Consider the following 14355-nt stretch of genomic DNA (forward strand, 5'->3'; position numbering starts at 1 on the left):
TTTTTTTTTTTTTTTTAAACGTCTTTTAGCAGGTTGTTATGGAAACTGGTCTGGAGAAGTCTGCAGCATTCTGTACAAGTGTTTCGACTACAGCTTCTCTCGCAAGCATAAAAGTAAATTCGCGAAAGTCGCATCAAAATGCATACCGCGTATGAATCGAACATTTCTGCTCTTTATCCTAAATCTGATTCAGATTTAGTGTATTTCAATCAATTTCGGGGTCCCCTAAGGCTGAGTTTGATGAAGTGAGCTTTGTTAAGGACACTGATGTCTTAGGCAACACGCGTAGTTTGTTTGAGTTTCCAATGAAGCCTCGAAAACAAAGAGTAAAACAAACAGCCGGAGTTAATCTTTGGATGCTTTGAGATTGAGTGTGACTCACCGCTTGATTGCAGGCGAGGTTTTTGCAACATCAGGGGTGTATTTTTGGCAGAACAATTCTGAACTGTACTCCTTTCACCGTCATCGCTATCCGATCATTTCAACTGTTTTTTTTTTCTTTTTTTTCCTTTTAGATCCAGTGGGCTAAATAGACAAACGAACTCTTGATAAACATTTAAGAATGGACTAGATGCACCGTGGATCGGGAAAATCTGTAAATAAACTGCGCAGATTGGGTTGACGGAGTTGAAAGGACACCTGTCGCTAAATGCTCACTCCAAGGTTATCAGTTTGTGTTTTCTCTTTTGTCACACCAGCAAGTCTCTTTTGTGCTACTGGCCCACTGAACAATTAGGATGGTTCCAGATTCCGGCTGGAACCTCCGTCGGGCTGTCGTGTCGCCTTCTTTCAAGCCCTGTGGGAGGACCTCTGAGCAGGCAGACACATTGGCCCATTTTCTCCTCATCTTCCTCCTTCGGTTGCTGCCAACGCGTTTGTCTAACCATTAGAAAGGACATCAAATTTAGACCTGGCGAGGTGGTCACTGGTTACGTTACATTTTTAGACACCATCGATAATATACAAAAAAAAAACGCAATATGACAACACGCAACTGGGGTGACTTCTTTTTTGTTGTTGTTTGGGTTACACTTAATTTTGCAATTGCGACAAATGCAATTGAGTGCTTGGTATGTATAATAAATGTTTGTGATAATGAAAGGTCATGTAGTCACACACACACACACACACACACACAAAGGGAAGCAGAAAATGCTGATGGGAAACTGTGCCAAACGTGTCACTGTACCGACCGCTCACATTCTGCTCCACTTTTTGTGCGTCGGGGATCCTTCAATGGCTCCGAACACCCGATGAGATTATTAATTACACTTTCGCTGACTCCCCAGAGCAAACACCTCCAACTTTCCAAGTTGCGCATCATCTTTTCATCATCCACGAATAGCAAACGCTTCTGAATTTAAATGGATTCGGCACAATGGACCAAAATTGTACACCGCTTTGACCGTGAAGTCAAGAATCGCGCAAACAGAACACGGGCGTGGCAGGCGGCGTGTGGGAAGGTTGTGTGCAGCCTGCCGGTCGGGAGAGTGGGGGTGTTTTGAAGTGTGTTTCTGTGCGAAAAGTACTTCAGCAATTAAAGCAAAAACTCTCCTCCTGGTCCCCACTGGAAAGAGAAGACAGGATGGGTGAGGAGGCAGCTTGGGGGAGGGTAAGAGGGGTGGAGGGGGGTGGGGGGGTGAGATAACCAAAGGAACACAGATAAAAGCCGGTTATTTTTGATGAAAAGGGTAGAAGGGGTTTTAATTTTATCTTGGCGTGTCCGATCGCCATAAGCGTTCTGCTTGAGTGTGACGGAGCAATGGGGGTATTTTGATTTATTTTGAGGGGAGAGAGAGAGAGAATGGCCTGAAGCCACGTCTTCCCCGTTTCCATTTAGACGGACCCGACCCAGGCAAAGCTTTCAGTTTTGTTTACGTTGAAAAAAGCACCGCCTCGACCCAATTCTGAGCTACGTTTAGTGACCTCAAATACAAACCCCTTTACCCTCTTCAGTACCCACCCGAAGCCTACACACCAATTAGGCTGCGAAGGCACACTTTTTTTTTTTTTTTTTGACACTGCTCGACACATTCCCGCTTCTCCCCACTGTAAGGATTTCAACTCGGCTTGTTAATAAAACTTTCCGAGCTAACGAAGGCGAGACTTCCGCTTTTCTGCTGCCCGTGGTTACTGTTTGGAGCGCTCCCTTGTTCTGACCTACATACATTATCGTGACCAGCGCCAAACTTGTATTTTTGTGTGTGTGTGTGTGTGTGTGTGTGTGTGTGTGTGTGTGTGTGTGTGTGTGTGTTTGTCTCTATGGAAACGTGTGGTATGAAGGGTGGGAGAGGGATGCGGCAACTTGAAAGACTGGATGTTGTTGTGCGCCTCCACAGCGTGCTGCTGACAAGCCCACACAACTTGCACTCTGAGAAGTCACGGGCGATAGCTGGTGCCGCGGAGGGTTAGCGTCTTAGCGTTGTGGAACGTGATCACGAGCCATGTGTATCACATATTCACAACTGTAATTGGGAGCTCATTACAGGTTAAAATATAGACAATGTCTCTTCAATTTCAAATAAGCTAGAACATTTTGGTGAAATGGTTAATGATTCTTCAATGAAAATAAATTCCTGATAATGTCTGATAGGATTTTTCTGTGCAGTTTATTCCCCGCTGTCCACTGAAAAACTCTCACCCTAGTTGTGAATTTTTGTGCTTGCGACGCATGCGGCCACAAAATGCAGTCATTGGTGTCAAGCAAAAACATCAAAGTGATACATCTTCATTGAGAGAGGAACATCTTTGTATGTCAGGGAGGAGTTAAGTTTAGCCTGGGTTGGTATGGAGAGTCTTCCCCGCATGTGCATTTGCAGAGTTGGGGGACTTGAGGAGTATGGCTTGGACTCCAGTTAGTTCAAATCGCTGATTTTATGACTTGAGACTTGGTCGGCCAAAAAGTTATGAAAGACACAAATTTTGACTTGAACTTTGTGAGCCAGGTGCACGTACGACGATGCGCTCTTTGCAAAAACGAATGTACTTTGTTGTGTTTGCGAATCTGGCAGACCGTGCTATGCCTCGCTCGGGCGTTGTGGCGGACCGAGGTCATTTTCTTTTAAACGCCACTGCCGCATGACAATTTAATGAAAGAAAGTCAACTTGACTTTGGACCAGGAGAAACCAGGTCTAAGTTGTGGCCCAGGTAGGGTAAGAAAATGGCGATTTTTGGCATATATTTGATCAACAGACAGTATTTTGCCCCTTTCCTTTGTCATCTTCAGCCAAAAGAGACCTCTTCATATAACTTGAGGTCAGATCAGAAAAGTATAGGCAGTAAACTGTATTTTTATATTGTGCTTAATATTGTGACGGTTCTCCATTGCCTGTTCGTTCCCGGCAAGGCAAGGGCTGACGTGATGTTGAAGGGGAAAAGAAAAGGAGGGAAGGTTTTAGATGTATAATTGATTCGTGCAGTGGGTGGGCGGTAGAGATGAAGTGTGACTTGGGTGAGGAGAGGAGAAGGCGAGCGGGAATCTAACCCCCCCCCCCCCCTCAGTTATCCATCACTGTGTCAACGTGTATAAATCTCCCAGCGGATCAGCGTGATCAGGATTATGTATGCTTGTTACGCTTGTGCACATGAGTTCCAATTTCACTTCGGGACATGTCTGAGACACTTACTCACAAATTCACACGTGCGCTCGCACCAAAGAAGTCATCTTCGGTTGCCGAGGAGGCCTCGTCGACGTCTATGCAGCAGTTTGCTCTTCTAGGCAGGAGTGAAGAGAAAACAAAGCAAGCCGGAGCAAGCCCTGAAGGGAAGAGCAGAAGACGAGATAAGCTTGCTTCGCAGAGACCTCACCCCCGTCCCCTCCTCCCTTTTTTTTTTTGTTCCTCCCTCTTCAGCACGTTTCCGCCATGCACATGCCTGGCTGCCGGCTAAGAGTGAGGTGAAACAGAAAGCGAGTCGGCTAATGCTGAGCGCGCGCTCCTTCAGGGGCAGGTGGGCGGCCGGCGTGATACGTTTGACCAGTAAACAAGCGCAAAGAAGACAGGAGGCAGATTTATGAAATACGACATGAGAGTTTGACCCAAATAACACATGCACCTCCTCCGTTGGCGTCTACCTCTGCGCTTTTTGTGCACGCGTTGGTGTGCGCGCGCACTCTCAAGTACAAACACAAATAGCCTTACGACTCACTGCGTGTGTTTTCTATGGCGTCGTGGTATCTCTAAAGCACAGTCTGCTGTGGGCCGTGCGGGTCTGCTGTCCAGAGATAGTCCCCCATTGTTGTCCTCACCCCCTGGTCTCACCGCGTCACACGTTGAGGAAAGTGAGTCAAATAAAAACACGCGTGCACCCGCAGACGTGATTTGTGGTGAGGTTCGCGGCGGGTGAGGCAGAGTCAGATTTAGAAATTCAGGAGCCGAACAGAATGGCGTATTTGCCATTCGATTAGCGGCGTGACATTGAAAACTGGTAAACTGGTCTCACTTTATTCTTTCGATCCCGTTTCAATTGGAACTCCGGTTTGGAGAAATTTCAAGGTAAAATTTCAGGTTTGACATTCATGTGGAGCAACATTTTAGAATGCATGGGCTACCCAAAAAAAAAAAAAAAGGCAGTACTGAAAGTAAAAACTATACTTTGCTACATTTTTAAAATCCACTTTGAGAAGCACTGGTTTATGGAATTAAACTTGTGACCTGTAGCGTACATTTTGAACTCCCCAAATTGCCTTATTTCAATGTTGTCACATGGCAGTGGGACGACCAAGGAATCCTCCTGGGTCATTTTTAATGAGGATCTCATCTTACCCACATTGCTGTGCACTAAGACAGGTCACCTCACCCGCACACAAGCTTCCACCACCTTGCTGAATAATTGACGAAAGGCCACAATGTCGCATGTGCCAGTCTCGGCAAAGCAAGTTGTGCATGTCAAATCCATCCCGTAGATTGCGCTAATTTATGTGGATAAGGTTAGACATGTCCTTGTGAGATTTTTATTTTTTTTGTCCCTCTTTGGTGCCTCATTTTTGCCACAGAATGAGAGCATCACGTATATTTGATCTTTGATTTAAAAAAAAAAAAACACACCATTTCTGAGGTTGTTCAAGTGTGGGTGGAAAAGTGGCAGTACACAAAAACAAAGTTGCGTGAAAATATGACTCAATGTACTCATCGCCCGGGACATTTTCATTGTTTTTGCTTGCTGAGTGTGAGAACAAAGCAGGGCGTGCTAATGTGTCAGTGTGTCAATTTACAACCGTCATAACCGCTCCAATCGTTTGTTTGCTGTACTTCAGTGTCGACATGCTTCCAGTCGCTGATGACATAAGACTGCTGTTACACTGATCAATCACAAATCAATCCCCAGACATAAACCCTATTGAGCATGCATTTTGCCTGCTAAACGGGAGACTTCAGGGAGCAACCCCTCCACCCCCCATCCCACCCCTCAAAACAAAAAATAACTATCTATTGTAATTTCACATGTTCCAATAGTTTAGTTTCAAAAAAATCTTTTATTCCAAATAATGCGATCTTGGTTGTGTGATTGAGATGCAAATACCTGAAAATATAATTCATCTTCATCTCCTGACGTCAAAACCTTTTTTTTTTTCCAGTCTCCAGCAACAAAGGAAGTAGTGCCACTGTTCTTACGCTTTTGGCGGAGAATGTAGCTAATAAATGTGTGCAGTCAATTCTAGTTGACATAATGCTACCCCCGCCCCCCGCCCCTTCCAACTGGTCCTGTCCCTTTTTTGTGCATGACATCGTTCATTTGACATCCCCCCCCCCTCACTTTTTTGTCCCTGCCACAGTGACGCGTAAATAATTCATATTCAGGCTACATCACGGTGCAGATAAATCATGTGAGTGGAAAGCATTCACGTGCTTGTCTCCTCCCTTGGTGCTGCCCAGGACGGAGTAGGGGGCGGGGCCAGCGTGCTCCTAAGAGATGAGTGTGGAGGCCACACATGAATCCGTGTTTCTTTCTTTTCATTTTCGATTGCCAATTGGAAAAAAAAAAAAAAAAAAAATGCATCCGAAAAAGCTGAATTATCATGTCGTGACTCGAAATGAGCTGTACAAGCATTAGCGCCTGTGCAAACGTTATTATCTGTGGTGCTGTCTTGTTTTGTTCTCGCCATTTCCTGGTTCTTTGTGACCAGTGTCCTTCGTCGTACTTTGTCTTCAACTTTTCTGTCTCGACGATTGTGGAATCCGAATTCTGTCTGGAACCTTTCCGGAAACCCGGCAAACTGTTTGCGACTGTTAAAGCTGTTTGCGACCGTCTTTGCAACCTTGAACGAACCCTGACGAAATATTTGCTACGTGCGCATACACTCACAAGCCTCAGCTCAGTGAGATACTTCAGTGGTTTCGTAGATTGATTCATTCTGACCATTGGTAACAAATACATAATTACTATTAACCCCTGCAGTTCACAATTTACAAAGTCACCGATTCAAACTGTCAATATCGACAATTCTAAACATTATTTTTGTTGTCGTATTAGTCACATTTTTTCCCCCTGCAATTGGATCACTGTAAGGCTCCAAAGTAAAAATAAACATCACAACTATGCATCTGCGTCTCTGGTTGTATAATTGGCTGTTGTGGTTGCGTAGTACAGGCAATTGAATGACTGTTACACAATTTGCAAGACAGACCAGAGTGTCTCGTCAGTGTACATGAAGGCAGGGTCGTCCTCCATCTAAAGGCCCTGTTAAAAGTCTATTAATATGTCAGAGCTTCGGCGATGGTCTGTCAGCCTTCCAGACAAGCGCTGCATATGGAGGAATGCTGCGGCTGACACACCTGTCACCCCCCCCGCTGATGCTAGCCCATGGGCTCAAGCGCACACATGCAAACACAGAATAGTTGCGAGCGCTTGAGAGATAAGTCTCCAGGGGCGGCTTCAGTATTTAGACAAAGTGCAGACAGACGGACAGGATGTGTGGTGACTAGGGCGCGCATTAATAAAGGAGAAATCATTTATTTTTAATTCCCAACCGAGATGTAATTACAGGCTATTTTTAAAACCGGGCTGTGATTTTTCATGCGGCTCTCCTCTCCTTTCAAGATGATATGAACAGTTGTTGAAGTTTGTGGAGGAATGTGCATCGCCCCAGTATGTATTGACTGAACACAACAATAATAGGACCGTCACATCATATCTATAAAAGTATTGTTTTAGTCCCTGGGTCTGACATGATAGTCGGAGGGCCTATTTGTGACCAAATATTGTGTTTATTTGGTATTGTTTTAGTCCCTGGGTATGACATGATAGTCAGAGGGCCTATTTGTGACCAAATATTGTGTTTATTTGTATGGTTTTATGTGGCTCAACTCACTTCGCAACAAGCCGCAGTTTGGCAGATAGTGACCAACTTCCAAATGAAGTTTACTGTCAAACTAAACATAAAACAAAGAGAATTTCACCTTGTATATTCAAAACAACCACACGGTTCAGCAAGTAAGTCTGCTAGCTTCATGCTAATACTAAATAGCACCTATGTTGCAGTGCTTTAAACCTTTAAACCAGTGAATCTCAACCTTGGCATGTGCCCTGGCACATTGGCACATCGCAGGAAATTATCTGTTGTTAATTATTTAACAATACAAATTAGTTTGCGTTAGTTTAGCTCTCCCAAACAATCAAATGCTCTTCCACTAAATGACAAAAGGAGTTCTAAGGTAAACCAAAATGTTCTCAAGGACACAAACGCTGGACATTTAAGGGTAGCTGCCCCAGTAACAAGCCTTTGCAAGCCAAAAAGTTCAAAGAGTTTTTTTCTTTTTTTGCAGAGTTCACTGGAAAGTTTGGCTACTGTCTGGTTTCCATGGTTACAAATGGGCACAAAGTCGTTGAAGGCTGAAAATCAGCTTGACTCTATTAAGGCAGGCAGGACTGCCAGGAGGGGGTGGGGGGATTATGTAAGTCATTGGTCCTGGGGGCGTGATACAGCCGCAGAGTGACCAACAATGCAACTTGTATTTATTCTGCATTTGTAGTCCTACATGCACTGCGGTTCCTCTTGCTTTTATTCCTCATCTAGATTTCGTCGTTCCCTCCACATATCTGTACATACAGTTTTGAAACTTTGGGATGGGATGGGATGACTGATGCACAATGACAGAGGGCCGGTGAGAGACGTTTAACTTGACCGGACTCGCGTTATGTAATGGCAGAGTAGGCCTCGTGCACTTTATTTTAAGAAGTGATCCCCAACCACCGGGCTGTGGACCGATACCAGGCTGCACAGAGAGAATGACATCATTCAATCATAGTTAAAAAGAATTAAAGAGTTTTTGTCAACTTTTGCGCCAAATGAATGGCCAGTTCCTCTCAACTTGTCTCAGCTCCTCACAGAGGATAAAGAATATAAGACCTGTCAGTCGAGTTTTTTTTAGAAGAAGAAAAAAATGACTTCAACCAATATAAAAAGAGGAATTTAAAATACTAAACAAACAAGTAAGCACAGGGTAAAAATGAGAGGGCAGAAGTAAATCTAATGAAATTATGACCTCCCACAGGACCTATGTACAGTATATAATATAATAAAAAAAGTAAAAAAACTGAATACCTCATATAATGATACATAAATATCGCACATAAAGAAACAAAATCAAAAATTGGGATTTCAATCTGGAAATTATACTTTGCAATTTTTTTTATTTTAAAAGTGGGTGTGATGGAATATTCTTAAGATGTCTAAATGTGCTGCTCCAGCGTTTGTGTTCAAATATCTGTTGTGTTTCCCATTTTGTGTTGCAGCTCTGTGATTTTACATTTTTGACAAGCAGGAAGCCCCCCCACCCCCCTTTGCCAATTGTCCTTCATGCTCTGCGGGCCAAGGGCGGTAGCGGCAGCACTAATCTACCGCAAACTCGATGCCTCGCTCACTCCATCGCTCTTCTTCTGACTCGGCTGCCCCCCTCTTCTCTCCCGATTGATTGGCCTGAGTGCCTCCGATGCGTGCGCGTGTGTTAGCACTCACACCAGTCAAACGAAACCATCGCATGCTCGACCCAAAAGTGTTTTTAACCCTCCTCTGTCACATGTCTCGTTTAAACTGTGTAAAAACTGTAGTTTAAGTTCTTCTCATTTTTTTTTAAATCGCTCTTGTTTTTATTTTACTCCGGGAACAAATGTGTGGGTTTTTTTCATTTTGATTTACCCATATAGTTATTTCACTACTTTTCATGAACTATAATAACCAGGCTGGCGACCAGTCCAAAAATCAACTGATAGCTCCAGCTCATCGGCAACCAAATGGAGGGATGGATTTTTTTTTTTTTTAAATCTGAGTTCATTTCATTCATTACTGGGTTTCAATGTAAACTTTTCTTTTTTTCTGGTACAACAGATAAGGGGCCACTTAGACATAATAAGAGTCATCAAATGGATACATTTTCTGTTTTCATCCTTTGCTGACTGCGTCATTGTAAAGTGTTAACAAAACCCTATTTACAAATCCTGTAAGAATGGTTCCTGATTACTGCCGTTGCATAAATGCAAGCAGTAAGCACGCCCCCCGCCCCCCACCCATCCTTTTCATCATGTTTTTGGTGTTGTTATGGTTTGTTTAAACAACAAATCTAAGAAGCAGACTATTATTTGTGACAAACTTGCCATCTGTGATCCAGAAGAATGACCTGTACAATGTTAACTTAAATCCTATTTAAATGTGCCCACAACTACACAAGAATCAGCCCTGGAGGTTTGCAAATGTTCTCACGGGCCTTGTAGTGGGTTGCTCGAGGAGAGTAGATAACATGAGGCGGATCGCAAAATGGGAAGCCATTAGATGCAGTGGGGACCGGCAGCAAAACATTGCCGCATAGCTGCCCGTCTCTCCCTCGGGGCAGCATAATGGCATAATATACTGTATGGCGTGCTTATGTAACTGGGGGGAGGAATATTAATGGAAGGCCGCTCGCCCAGTGGGGGGTTAAAGTGGAATCAGATCAAAGCTTGCGCACACTTCCAGCCAAGAACTGAGAAAAGGCTTTGTGTATATTGGAGGCATGACCCCACGGACTACAGTGACGCTTAACATTTCCAGAAGGGGCAATGCTCGGCTGATGAACCACTGAAATGGTGTACAGCAAACATCCCAGACCTACAATAGGTGAAAGTCAACAATAAAGTGGCCATCTCATTTTTTTTTTTTAAATAACTGTACCGCTCCTACATGCTATAAACACATTTCAACACTCTATAAGACAGCGGTGCCCAACCTTTTTTGCTCCACGGACCGGTTTAATGTCAGACAATATTTCCAGGGCGGTACCGGCCTTTAAGGCGTGACAGATAAATACAACAAAATAATATGACATGAGCTGCATGAAAACTGTGGTATTTTTGTAACATAATACTAAAAACGAATCAAGACACAAGGAACGTCCTATCTGGCTGCAACACTCTGGTCGCTATGGTAACGTTTAAAAGTGCCTTCAAAATAAGATAAACGGCAAATAAAAAAAGTGCATGAAAAATACGACTCACCATCGCCGCATATTCTGCAGAGTGGGCTTGTTGCGTGGGAATCTCCCGTTGAGATAAATTTCTAAAGTTGTTGTAATGTGAGTTATTTATTCTTTTTGTGTTGCCCAGTATCAAATGACACGCAGACCGGTACCAGTCCGCAGCCCGGGGGTTGGGGACCTCTGCTATAAGACACTTGAACTTACAGTCTAAAAATGCCCTGCGTCTTTGTCCGCAAAAGTCTGACAAAGCGATGGGAAAATCCAGTGTGCTTTGTCAATGGAATGAAAACATGTGAATACCGGAGGGAAATGAGTAACAGGCGACACGATGTTTTCCCACGCCAATTGTTTGGTGATGGCAACCATATGTTGCGCTCGCTTAAGCTTGACGTGACTTGAAATGTACAAGCTCACACTCAAGTGCTCGGAACCGTCGTTCAATGTGTTCAAGGAACTTGAAAATGGAAAAAGGAAAACATGTCTGTTCTCGTTTTCATTGCAGTTTGTTAGAAAACCCACACAACACGTTGAACGTAGACATTTTGTGGCGCATATGCCACACAGAAAGCCATTGAAACACCCAAGGCCACGTTCTACCCCCACACATCTTTTCATGTGGCTAGCAAAAGCTTGCTGCAATTTTCCCCTCTTCTTTTCAGTTTATAATTAATCATTAAAAAAAAAAAAAAAGATCATAACCAAACACAGGAATGATAATGGAATATGATGGCACTGCCCAAATGAGTTCCCTCACGAAAGATATTAGGTCATAGACCAGAAATGTGAAGCCCTACTTTTAGTCTCTAGACCGGGGGGTCGGCAACCTGCGGCTCTGGAGCCGCCTGCGGGAAAAGATGGAGGGGGGGAAATATATTTTTTGTTTTAATATGGTTTCTGTAGGAGGACAAACATGACACAAACATTCTTATTTTTTCCAATGCATTCTTTTGGGGTTGTTTTCCCTTATCTGAAATGAAACTGAGGCCATAGAAAAGGTGGAGGAAATTATGAACAGTTCCAAATAGCAGTCAGTCTTAAAAAAAAAGGCCAAGAAAATGGCAAGGAAAGCCTAGCAGAACATCAGAATTTTATTCTGGGTTAATCAGAGACACTTTAAATGGTGCCTGGTGTGGGCTATTTGAAGTGATCAGTTCATTCTGAAAACAGTCAAATCGCAGTTATAGGTGGGTGTGCAGACTTTTGCAACCCGATTAGCTCCGTTGATCATTTTACTTCCCCCCTTGCAAAGATGTATCAATGCGCAGGGGTGTGTAGACTTTTTATTTCCACCGTAGCTGCTTCTGCCTTCTCGTGCTATAGCCGAAATGCATCTGGCGACTGAAATATGATTTGATATTGCGGGAAGAAAAAAAAAGCAGACACAATCCCATTTCATTCTTTCACCATTTATTAGTTCACCAAATACAGTGAAAATGGCATCATAATATACAATGACTCATTCTTAGAATGTCATGACATTTTTGTAGATTTATTTTTTTATTTTTTGCTTCATAAAATGATTTTCCGATATTGAAAATATTAAGGATTCATGCACAACAAACCATATCCAGTTTCTTCAAAATGATAGTACAAAATAAACCAACTTTAAAAAAAAAAAAACAAAAACACAAAAATAAACTGTAATGTTCAAAATGGGTCAAATAACGACGTTATTTGATCATACTCGTAAACAGTGCAATATACTCTAAAACTGCCATTTTCTAACAAATTCATCAACGTAGCTCAAGTCACAGTATACAATTTCTTACTAATAGTTGAACATCGATGTGTGCAAAAACCCAGACACATTCAGTTAGTCTTTAAAAAACCTCCAAGCTCCGATAAGAGCTGTCGAGCAAAAATGAACGGCGTCTCGTTCCCTGCGTCCTCTCCCGAGTAGAAACTTTTTTTTGTTGTTGTTGTTGTTGATGAACTGTAAGACCATATACGAGCATATCATTTAAATAACAAATATTTAGATATAAAAATACAAATATGACCTTTCTGTTTAAAAACAAGCGTGCCGGGGTGGTGTGGGGGTCGGGGGCTAAGCGTGGTGGCACCTTCGTTGGCACCGGAGTGAGAATTCATGCATGACGTAAAACACCATTAATTGCAAAATAAAAAATATCCAAAGTACAGTGGCACCTTGACTTACAAGTTGAATGTGTTCAGTGAGCAAGCCTGTAACTCAATTTATTCATTTATCAAATTAATTTTCCCCTATTGACTGAAATGAAAATGCCATTGATGCAAAAAGGGTGCTGTAATGTATAAAACAACACAAGAGAACGTAAAGTGTCATTTACACGAAGTACTGTAGTATTGTTGGAAGTGTGCTTTTAAGGGGCGGGGCCTTGTGAGCTGACGTCAGGTATCCAGTCCTTGGGAGCTCATTTTGCATTTCTGTGTTTGACTGCCCAGTTCCTTGAAGTGGCTCTCCTTGCCCACATGCGGAGGCATTAACAGTCCATTTGAAAAAAAAAAACAAAAAACAAAAACAAAAATGATGACCTCAGATAATCTTTTGTCTTGGTGCGAGGATATGAAAATAGACCTTGTTCCTCGCTTACGCTGATATCATCTCATCACTTTGTTGTGAGACAAAGCGAGACGTTGGGGTGGGGGGGGGGGCAGTTGCATTTGGCAGATGAGAACTGCCACTTCATGTGAGTGTGCATGACCTCACCTCACAGGCAGACACTGAAAGGTCTCCTTGCATTCAATTGTATTCAGTATTTCCATTTTTTTCCCCCCCCACACCTGTGTGAACTTGCTCGCAACTCAGGGGCAAAAATTAAATAAATAAATAGACCAAGCGATGGCTTTGTAACGTGAAACATTTGTAAACCGGTGCACTTGTAACTCGAGGTACCACTGTAACGAATGAATATCCGTTCTGCGTATTATTTTAGATATTGACTTCAATCTCCACAATTTGGTTCGCGTTTGTTCCATAATCAAATGCAAATAATTATAAATCATAAATATGCCAATGCAATATTTCGTTTTTACTTCCATTTTTCAGGAGCCGAACTGAAACATCCGAGACTTTTTCTGCGCATACAAAAGGCCCGGTTCTCTCAAATGGTCTCACAGATCGGTCTAAATCTGTGAGCAAGCGCTTCTTTTTTGCCAAAATCGTCCAACTGCGCATCTAATTAGCATCTTGATATGCCACACATGTCAGGTGACCGGATTAAAAGAGAAGTGCTCACTAAATTTAAACAGCTTTGTGAACAATTTTTGAGAGCGATCGGCCTTTTTTTGCGTTCATAGAATAAGTCTTACATCTTTCGGTTGAGCGCATAAAAAAAAAAAAAAAAAACAACTGCCTCAACAAGTGTTGCATTTATATTTTCGTCAAAGATATGTGCAGGTGCAGCTACATGAACCTGCCACTTTAACCACTGGGGGGGCTAAAGCCAGAAAGAAAACCCGCGGCCCAAAAAACAAGTGGCGTTCCACTACAGAAAAAATTGCACCATCCTCGGATAAATGTTTTTTTACATACAATCTGGTCTCCTTTAAATAAGAAGGAGACTTGAAAGTTTTGTTGGTCTGTTGGGGAAAAACAAAAGTGTGGGAGGAGGTGCGGGAATACCAAAGCAGCAACAGGAATGCATTGGAGCGGTGCTGAAAGGACAGCTCCCCTGAATGCACCATCGACAAGGAAGTGTGGGGGGCTTGGGGTGGGGGTGCTAATTGATCTGCAAGCTGAGCCTACTGTACAACGTCGAGTTTCATTCCGACGCTTGTTTTTGCTTGCGTCTGGCGCGGTGGGGGTGGGGGGGGGGCGTTGGCAAGGACATAGCGGCGGGTGGTGGTGTTTGTTTCAATGACAAGTTCATCCATCACCTTTCATAACAAAGTCAGCGCGTGTCGAGACACCGCAGCAGCCGTCTC

This window comes from Hippocampus comes, unplaced genomic scaffold (genome assembly GCF_001891065.2).
Source record: "Hippocampus comes isolate QL1 unplaced genomic scaffold, H_comes_QL1_v1.1 scaffold317, whole genome shotgun sequence".
Classification (NCBI taxonomy): Eukaryota; Metazoa; Chordata; class Actinopteri; order Syngnathiformes; family Syngnathidae; genus Hippocampus; species Hippocampus comes.